The 10621-nt window shown below is 39.8% G+C and overlaps 1 non-coding gene across 1 annotated transcript; it reads left to right on the plus strand.

Moving 5' to 3' along the window:
- Nucleotides 1-201: 201 nt before the first annotated feature.
- On the plus strand, nt 202-308 carry LOC130983499 (small nucleolar RNA R71). The gene has a single exon (XR_009087484.1). It is a non-coding gene; the product is annotated as a small nucleolar RNA R71 (small nucleolar RNA).
- The last annotated feature ends 10313 nt before the right edge of the window (nt 309-10621 follow it).

Below are 10621 nucleotides of genomic sequence, written 5' to 3' on the forward strand. Positions count from 1 at the left end.
TTCCTCTAAAGGGATTCAGAGTTCACAGGATTCCTGTTAGATGAATATAAATATTGGTTGCTAGCAACGAATTCAATAAGCTCAATAGTCTCCTCCGGTATCTTCTTCATGTTCAAAGAACCACCTGCAGAATTATCTAAGCACATCTTGGACATTTCACCCAAGCCTTCATAAAAGATATCTAGTTGGGTCCATTTAGAGAACATATCCAGAGGGTATTGTCTAGTCAGCAGCTTGTACCTCTCCCAAGCTTCATATAAGGTCTCACCATCCTTTTGTCTGAAGGTCTGAACCTCCACCCTAACCTTAGTCAGCTTCTTTGGTGGAAAAAATTTAGTAAAAAACCCAGTAACAACCTTGTCCCAAGTATTGATGACGAAAAATTAATTTCACACAAACTAACTGGCAAGTATACCGGGTCCCATCAAGTAGTAAAACTCACAAAAGTGAGGTTGATCCCACAAGTATTGATGGATCAAGCAACTTTAGTTAGGTGATGAATTTAGTTAAGCTAATATTGATGAATTGGGTGAAATTGGATTGATAGAGAGTAAATTGTAAGAAATTTAAAGTGCAGAATGTAAATTGCATCAAATGTAAAGGGGACTGGGTACTGGGAAATTAAATGAAACAGAAATAACAGAGAGAAAGATTCATTAGGCATTGGAGATATCATAATCCACAATAAATCAAATGGGTCTTAACTCCTTTCTCAATCATATGAGTAGATCTATGGCGGATTGAAATTGATTGGATTCCAATTCCTTGGTAATCCAATCTCTCTAATCATAATCAATCCTGCTAATTCCTTGATCTAATTGTGATGAGAAGAGGTTAAGTACATGTCTCTTATCCATAAGCCATACTAACTCTTAGGATCTCAATTCCTCCCGAATGGTGTTGATCAAGAGAGTAGTGAAGGATAGAACCTTAGTTCTAATGCTCATGATTCTCCTTTCGAGGCGCACACAAGCATTCACAGATTCAAACCCCCTTCCAGAGTGAATAAATCATCAATCAAAATAGAGGATATCTAATAGCTACCCAAATGGATTGAGAAGAAGAAGAAGTTCACTCAATCATGTGAATTATAATAGAGCTCCTCCTCTAATGAAGTGGGGTTAATAGATCATCACTCTAAGAACAAGTGCAGGAAATTTAAATTGCATAAAAGTAAATCAAGCTCAACATGAACGAGATTGAAAAATTGGCAAAAAGTAAATTGGCAGAAAGGTAGAAGTACAAGAAATAGAAATTGCATAAATGAAATTAAATTTAATACAAGCTGAAATGTAGTATTTGCAGAAAATAAAAGTGTATCTCAACTATGCTAAGCTCTCTGGAGTCTCTAATCCTCCAAGAGAGCATTCTACTATAGCCTTATACCCTACTCCTACTGTCCGTAAGCAGCCCCCCTCCTCAATGAATTGAAACTGATGCCTTTATATAGGCTTTCCTAAATTACAAATTGAAATGAAATTAAAAGCAAATTTCAATCAAATGAAAATTAAATCAAGATGATTCTTGTGGCCTTGTTTAAGTGATATGAATGGGCTTGCTTGCTCGCAGTTAAATTGGGCTTGGAATGAAGCTTAATTGAATTAGAATTTGCTTCCAGGAGAGCGTAGCGTTCTTAAAGACAACGTAGCGCTCATTTACCGACGCGTATGTGTCACCCACGTGTGAGCGTCCCTTGCATTTTGGCCCATTGACGCGTACACGTCACCCACGCGTACGCGTCCCTTGCAGCGCTCGCTTTGAGAGCGTAGCGTTCACGAAAAGAGCGCTGCTTCCATGCGTACACGTCACCCACGCGTGTGTGGATTGCAAAATTGTCATATCCATGCTGCGCTTCATTCACGCGTTTGTGTACTTCTTCACAAAAAATCACACCCACACGTACGTGTCACTTACGTGTATGCGTGGGTTGCCAAATTTGAATCCCAAATTTAAAAATTGTCACAGGCGCTCGTTGAAAGAGAGCGTAGCGCTCTTAGAGCAAAATGGAGTGCCAAAGCGTGCTCAAACTTCAAAGTGTGCCCCAAAATTCTTCTTTTCTCTTGCTTTTTTCCTTGCTTTTTTTTATCTATCATCAATCAAACACATGCAATCAAAACCTTGCCAAGATCATAAGATTTTGCATCATGATAATCAAATAAACCTTGCATGAATTTCATGATAATGCATAAAATTAACAATGTTTGATTGGATCAAGACAAGCATGAAATTCTTATTCAAACACTTACTTAGTCCTTAAGAAATGCATGAAAGCTAAGTGAAAATGAATAAAAATTGCTAGCAAAACTAGCCTAAAATGACTTGTCATCACAACACCAAACTTAAATCTTGCTTGTCCCCAAGCAAGCAAAGAATCATGCAATATAGTTTGACAATCCAAGGTGAGAGGAATAGCAACTCAATGTCCATAGTTGGCTAGTTTTCTATGCAGGAAACAATCACAAATGAAACTCAAATGATTAATGTTTCTATCTAGCTCATTTTATGAAATCTTTTCTCTATATCTCTTCATTAAAACAAGCTTTTAATTCTCTTCGTAGCTTATCTTTTGGGTGCTTTGCACCATGAGTTGAAAAGCTACGACTCTAAATGCTTTGTTTTCAAGTATTACCACTTGATACATAAGCACCACAAGCATTTAATTAGAGGACTCTTTTAGCTCATTTGTTTCTTTTCTTTACTCTTTAATCATTGATGCTCAGAGCCTTGAGTTTTCAGGGAGTGCTTTGCACTTGAGTCTAGCCTTGACTCTAAGTGTTTTGTTTTCAAGCTTTTTGCTTGATACATAAATAACACAAGTACTTGACTCATGTTATTGGTACTCAGAGCCTTCAGCTTTCTCATTCTTTCCCTTTTTCTTTTCTTGCTTTAACTGCTTTTGTTTTTTCAAGGTTTTCATGATTTCCAAAAATTTCATAAAATGTCCTAAATGAAAACATCAATTAAACAAATTCAAATACAATGGAGCAATAATTAATTATACTAGCCTTCCAATACTCATATGTCCATGCTAAGTTCTTCTTTAATGACCTTGTTTGTTTATGATCATGATTACTTACTTACTTTGACTCACAAAATTCAAGATGGTAGACATAATGTCACAGCGACATATTATAATTCAAAATTCAGGCTGGTGGACGAAATTGTGATCCATGTTCTAACTATTTTGAGATGAAGGCTTTTAAGTGGCACTGGTTGAATTCATAACTCCGTTCAACTAACCAGCAAGTGTACTGGGTCGTCCAAGTAATAAACCTTACGTGAGTAAGGGTCGATCCCACAGAGATTGTTGGTATGAAGCAAGCTATGGTCACCTTGTAAATCTCAGTTAGACAGATTAAAGGGTAATTGTGATTATTGGAATAAATAATAAATAAAAAGGAATAATAAAAGGGATAGAATACTTATGCAGATTCATTGGTAGGAATTTCAGATAAGTGAATGGAGATGCTGTATGACTCAAGGACGCCTGCTCTCCTACTGCTTCTACTCAATCCTTCTTACTCCTTTCCATGGCAAGCTTTGTATAGGGGTTCACCATCAGCGGTGGCTACTTTCAATCCTCTCGGGAAAATGATCCTATGCGGTTGTGAGTCGCACGGCTAATCGTCTGGAGGCATCACCCATGGTTGATGGCTACGTCCCATCCTCGCAGTGAAAACTAATGCTCACGCACTCTGTCACAGTACGGCTAATCACTGGTTGGTTCCCGCGCCTACTGGAATAGAATCCCTTGATTCTTTTGCGTCTGTCACTAACGCCCAGCACTTGCAAGTTTGAAGCACGTCACAGTCATTCATTACCGGAATCCTACTCGGAATACCACAGACAAGGTTAGACTTTCCGGATTCCCAGGATCCTACTCGGAATACCACAGACAAGGTGAGACTTTCCGGATCCTCATAAATGCCGCCATCTATCTAGCTTATACCACGAAGATTCTGTTGAGGAATCTAAGAGATATACATTCAGGCTCTGTTGCATGTAGAACGGAAGTGGTTGTCAATCACGCGCGTTCATAAGTGAGAATAATAATGAGGGTTATCTAACTCATCACATTCATCATGTTCTTGGGTACGAATGAATATCTTGGAATAAGAATAAGAGAGATTTGAATAAAAGAAAATAGAACTTCATTAATACTTGAGGTACAGCAGAGCTCCACACCCTTAATCTATGGTGTGCAGAAACTCCACCGTTGAAAATACATAAGTAAAAGAGGTTCAAGCATGGCCGAATGGCCAGCCCTCTCCATGATCAAGTGACCGAATGAATAAAAAGATTAAAGTGGTCAAAAGATGTCTAATACAATAGATAAATGTTCTATTTATAATAAACTAGCTCCTAGGGTTTACATGAGTAAGTAATTGATGCATAAATCCACTTTCGGGGCCCACTTGGTGTATGTTTGGGCTGAGCTTGATCAATCCACGAGCTGAGGCTTCTCTTGGAGTTGAACTCCGAGTTATGACGTGTTTTGGGCGTTCAACTCCGGATCATGACGTTTTTCTGGCGTTTAACTCCAGACAGCAGCATGTACTTGGCGTTCAACGCCAAGTTACGTCGTCAATTTCCGAACAAAGTATGGACTATTATATATTGCTGGAAAGCCCTGGATGTCTACTTTCCAACGCCGTTGAGAGCGCGCCAATTGAAGTTCTGTAGCTCCAGAAAATCCATTTCGAGTGCAGGGAGGTCAGAATCCAACAACATCAGCAGTCCTTTTGTCAGCCTTTTTCAGAGTTTTGCTCAAGTCCCTCAATTTCAGCCAGAATTTACCTGAAATCACAGAAAAACACACAAACTCATAGTAAAGTCCAGAAATGTGAATTTAACATAAAAACTAATGAAAACATCCCTAAAAGTAGCTTGAACTTACTAAAAACTACCTAAAAACAATGCCAAAAAAGCGTATAAATTATCCGCTCATCACAACACCAAACTTAAATTGTTGCTTGTCCCGAAGCAACTGAAAATCAAATAGGATAAAAAGAAGAGAATATACTATAAATTCAGAAATATCAATGAATATTAATTATAATTAAATGAGCGGGACTTGTAGCTTTTTGCTTCTGAACAGTTTTGGCATCTCACTTTTTCCTTTGTAGTTTAGAGGGATTGGCGTCTCTGGGGAACTTAGAATTTGGGATAGTGTTATTGACTTTCCTAGTTAAGCATGTTGATTCTTGAACACAGCTATTTATGAGTCTTGGCCGTGGCCCTAAGCACTTTGTTGTCCAGTATTACCACCGGATACATAAATGCCACAGACACATAACTGGGTGAACCTTTTCAGATTGTGACTTAGCTTTGCTAAAGTCCCCAGTTAGTGGTGTCCAGAGCTCTTAAGCACACTCTTTTGCCTGGGATCACGACTTTAACCACTTAGTCTCAAGCTTTTCACTTGGACCTTCATGACACAAGCACATGGTTAGGGACAGCTTGATTTAGCCGCTTAGGCCTGGATTTTATTTCCTTGGGCCCTCCTATCCATTGATGCTCAAAGCCTTGGATCCTTTTTACCCTTGCCTTTTGGTTTTAAGGGCTATTGGCTTTTTCTACTGCTCCTTCTTTTTCTATATACTCTTTTTAGCTCCATTTTTTTTCGAATGCTTCTTCTTTTTCACTGCTTTTTCTTGCTTCAAGAATCAATTTCATGATTTTTCAGATCATCAATAACATTTCTCTTTGTTCATCATTCTTTCAAGAGCCAACAATTTTAACACTCATAAACAACAATATCAAAAGACATATGCACTGTTCAATCATTCATTCAGAAAACAAAAAGTATTGTCACCACATCAATATAATTAAATTAAATTCAATAATAAATTCGAAATGTATGTACTTCTTGTTCTTTTGATTTAAAACATTTTTCATTTAAGAGAGGTGAAGGATTAATGGATTTTATTCATAGCTTTAAGGCATGGTTACACACTAATGATCATGAAATAAAGACACAAAACATAAATAAACACCATACTAAAAACCGAAAACAGAAAGAAATAAAGAGCAAGGAATGAATCCACCTTTAGTGGCGTCTTCTTCTTGAAGGACCAATGATGTTCTTAAGCTCTTCTATGTCCCTTCCTTGCCTTTGTTGCTCCTCCCTCATTGCTCTTTGATCTTCTCTTATTTCTTGGAGAATGATGGAGTGTTCATGATGTTCCACCCTTAGTTGTTCCACATTATGGCTCAGATCTTCTAAGGAGGTGTTGAGTTGCTCCCAATAGTTGTTGGGAGGAAAGTGCATTCCTTGAGGCATTTGTTGATGATGAACTTCCTCATGTTCTTCTTGAGGGCCGTGAGGAACTTCTCTTGTTTGCTCCATCCTTTTCTTGGTGATGGGCTTGTCTTCTTCAATGGAGACATCTCCATCTATGATGACTCCAGCTGAGTAACATAGATGGCATATAAGGTGGGGGAAGGCTAGCCGTGCCATGTGTGAAGGCTTGTCGGCTATTTTGTAGAGTTCATTGGAGATGACTTCATGAACTTCTACTTCCTCTCCAATCATGATGCTATGAATCATGATGGCCCGATCCACAGTAACTTCAGATCGGTTGCTTGTAGGGATGATGGATCTTTGGATGAACTCCAACCATCCTCTAGCTACAGGCTTGAGGTCCAGTCTTCTTAGTTGGACTGGCTTGCCTTTGGAGTCTATTCTCCATTGGGCGCCTTCCACACAAATGTCCATTAGGACTTGGTCCAACCTTTGATTAAAGTTGACCCTTCTTGTGTAGGGGCGTTCATCACCTTGCATCATGGGTAAGTGAAACGCCAACCTTATATTTTCCGGACTGAAATCTAAGTATTTCCCCCGAACCATTGTGAGATAGTTCTTTGGATTCGGGTTCATACTTTGATCATGGTTCCTAGTGATCCATGCATTAGCATAGAACTCTTGAACCATCAATATTCCAACTTGTTGCATGGGGTTGGTTATGACTTCCCAACCTCTTCTTTGGATTTCATGTCAGATTTCCGGATACTCATTCTTTTTGAGCTTGAAAGGGACCTCAGGGATCACCTTCTTCTTTGCCACAACATTATAGAAGTGGTCTTGATGGCTCTTGGAGATGAATCTTTCCATCTCCCATGACTCGGAGGTGGAGGCTTTTGCTTTCCCTTTCCCTTTTCTTGAGGAAACTCCGGCCTTAGGTGCCATTGATGGTAATGGAAAAACAAAAAGCTTATGCTTTTACCACACCAAACTTAAAATTTTGCTCGTCCTCAAGCAAGAAAGAAAAGAATAGTAGAAGAAGAAGAAGAGAATATGGTGAAGAGGGAGAGAAGTAGGTTCGGCTATGTGGGAGAAGAAGGGGTTATTGTTGTGTGAAAATGAAGAAGAATGGAAGGGTATTTATAGGGAGAGGGAGGGTGGGAGTTCGGCCATTTTGGGTGGGAATGGGTGGGAAATTGAATTTGAATTTTATGAGGGTAGGTGGGGTTTATGGGGAAGAGTGGGTTGATGTGAATGGTGAATGGGGTAATTGGGAAGAGGAATTGAGGTGATTGATGAAGAATATTGGGAATTGTGACATGGGGTATTCACATCACAAAAATTAGGATTAGAAGGTAAGGTGGGAATATGGTAGGTGGGGATCCTGTGGGGTCCACAGATCCTGAGGTGAGGATCCTGTGGGGTCCACAGATCCTGAGGTGAAAACAAATACCATTCCTTCACCATATAGGCATGTAAAATGCCTTCATGCATCATTCTGGCGTTTAAACGCCCATTGGTGCATGTTCTGGGCGTTCAACGCCCATGTAATGCATGTTTCTGGCGTTGAACGCCAGTTTCATGCTTGTTCCTGGCGTTCAGCGCCAGTTCGTCCTTTCTGTGCACCATCCTGGCGTTTAATGCCAGGTTGTTGCTTGTTTTGGGCGTTCAGCGCCAGAATGGTGCTCTGTTCTGGCGTTGAATGCCGGCCAGATGCACCTTACTGGCGTTGAACGCCAGTCTGCGCTACCTCCAGGGTGAAAAAAAATTTTTTCTTCTGTTTTTGACTCTGTTTTTAATTTTTTTTGATTTTTTTCGTGACTCCTCATGATCATGCACCTAATAAAACACAAAAATAAACAAGAAACAAAATAAAATAAAATTAGATAAATAAAATTGGGTTGCCTCCCAACAAGCGCTTCTTTAATGTCAATAGCTTGACAGTGGCTCTCATGGAGCCACATGGTGATCAGGTCAATTTAGTGTGTAGTCCCAACACCAAACTTAGAGTTTGGATATGGGGTTTGAACACCAAACTTAGAGTTTGGTTGTGGCCTCACAACACCAAACTTAGAGTTTGACTGTGTGGGCTCTTCTTGACTCTGAACTGAGAGAAGCTCTTCATGCTTACTCTCTTTTGTCACAAAGGGATGGCCATATGCCTGAAACACAAGGTAGTCCCCATTCAATTGAAGGACTAACTCACCTCTGTTGACATCTATCACAGCTCCTGCTATGGCTAGGAAAGGTCTTCCTAGGATGATGCATTCATCATCTTCCTTCCTAGTGTCCAGGATTATGAAATCAGTAGGGATGTAAAGGCCTTCAACCTTTATTAGCACGTCCTCCACTATTCCATAAGCTTGTCTTATGGACTTGTCTGCCAATTGTAATGAGAACAAGGCAGGTTGTACCTCAATGATCCCCAGCTTCTCCATTACAGAGAGTGGCATTAGATTTATCCCTGACCCCAGATCACACAGAGCTTTTTCAAAGCTCATGGTGCCTATGGTGCAAGGTATTAAGAACTTGCCAGGATCTTGCTTCTTTTGAGGTAGAGTTCTCTGAATCCAAGTATCTAGTTCACTAATGAGCAAGGGAGATTCACTTTCCCAAGTCTCATTACCAAACAGCTTAGCATTCAGTTTCATGATAGCTCCTAAGTATTGAGCAACTTGCTCTCCAGTCACATCTTCATTCTCTTCAGAGGATGAATATTCTTCAGAGCTCATGAATGGCAGAAGGAGATTTAAAGGAATCTCTATGGTCTCTAGATGAGCCTTAGATTCCTCAGGATCCTTAATAGGAAACTCCTTCTTGCTTGAGGCACGTCCCAGGAGGTCTTCCTCACTAGGATTTTCGTCCTTCTCCTCCTTTGTGCATTCGGCCATATTGACTATGTCAATGGCCTTGCACTCTCCTTTTGGATTTTCTTCTGTATTGCTTGGGAGAATACTGGGAGGAGTTTCAATAACTTTCTTACTCAGCTGGCCCACTTGTGCCTCCAGATTTCTAATGGAGGATCTTGTTTCATTCATGAAACTGAAAGTGGCCTTTGACAGATCAGAGACTATATTGGCTAAATTAGAATTGTTTTGTTCAGAGTTCTCTGTCTGTTGCTGAGAAGATGATGGATATGGCTTACTATTGTTCAGCCTATTGCGTCCACCATTGTTAAAGCCTTGTTGAGGCTTTTGTTGATCCTTCCAGGAGAAATTTGGATGATTTCTCCATGATGAGTTATAGGTGTTTCCATAAGGTTCACCCATGTAATTAACCTCTGCCATGGCAGGGTTCTCAGGATCATAAGCTTCTTCAGAAGCTGCCTCTCTAGTACTGTTGGATGCATGTTACAATCCATTCAGATTTTGAGAGATCATGTTGACCTGTTGAGTCAACACTTTGTTCTGAGCCAATATGGCATTCAGAGTATCAATTTCAAGAACTCCTTTCTTCTGAGGTATCCCATTGTTCACGGAATTCCTCTCAGAAGTGTACATGAACTGGTTATTTGCAACCATGTCAATGAGTTCTTGAGCCTCTTCAGGCGTTTTCTTCAGGTGAATAGATCCACCTGCAGAATGATCCAATGACATTTTCGAAAATTCAGAGAGACCATAATAGAATATATCTAATATGGTCCATTCTGAAAACATGTCAGATGGACATCTTTTGGTCAGCTGCTTGTATCTTTCTCAAGCTTCATAGAGGGATTCACCATCTTTTTGTTTGAAGGTTTGAACATCCACTCTTAGCTTGCTCAGCTTTTGAGGAGGAAAGAATTTATCCAAGAAGGCAGTGACCAGCTTATCCCATGAGTCCAGGCTATCCTTGGGTTGTGAATCCAACCATATTCTAGCTCTGTCTCTTACAGCAAAAGGGAAAAGCATGAGTCTGTAGACTTCAGGATCAACTCCATTCGTCTTTACAGTCTCACAGATCTGCAAGAACTCAGTTAAAAACTGATAAGGATCTTCAGATGGAAGTCCATAAAACTTGCAGTTTTGTTGCATCAAAGCAACTAGTTGAGGCTTTAGCTCAAAGTTATTGGCTCCAATGGCAGGAATGGAGATGCTTCTTCCATCAAACTTGGACGTTGGCTTTGTGAAGTCTCCAAGCATTCTCCTTGCATTATTATTATTATTTTCGGCTGCCATCTCCTTCTCTTGTTCGAAAATTTCTAAAAGGTTACTTCTGGATTGTTGTAATTTAGCTTCTCTTAATTTTCTCTTCAGAGTCCTTTCAGGTTCTGGATCAATTTCAACAAGAGTGCCTTTATCCCTGTTCCTGCTCATATGAAAGAGAAGAAAACAAGAAAAGAAGAGGAATCCTCTATGTCACAGTATAGAGATTCCTTTATGTTAGTAGAAAAAGAAA

This window comes from Arachis stenosperma, chromosome 5, assembly GCF_014773155.1.
Source record: "Arachis stenosperma cultivar V10309 chromosome 5, arast.V10309.gnm1.PFL2, whole genome shotgun sequence".
Lineage (NCBI taxonomy): Eukaryota > Viridiplantae > Streptophyta > Magnoliopsida > Fabales > Fabaceae > Arachis > Arachis stenosperma.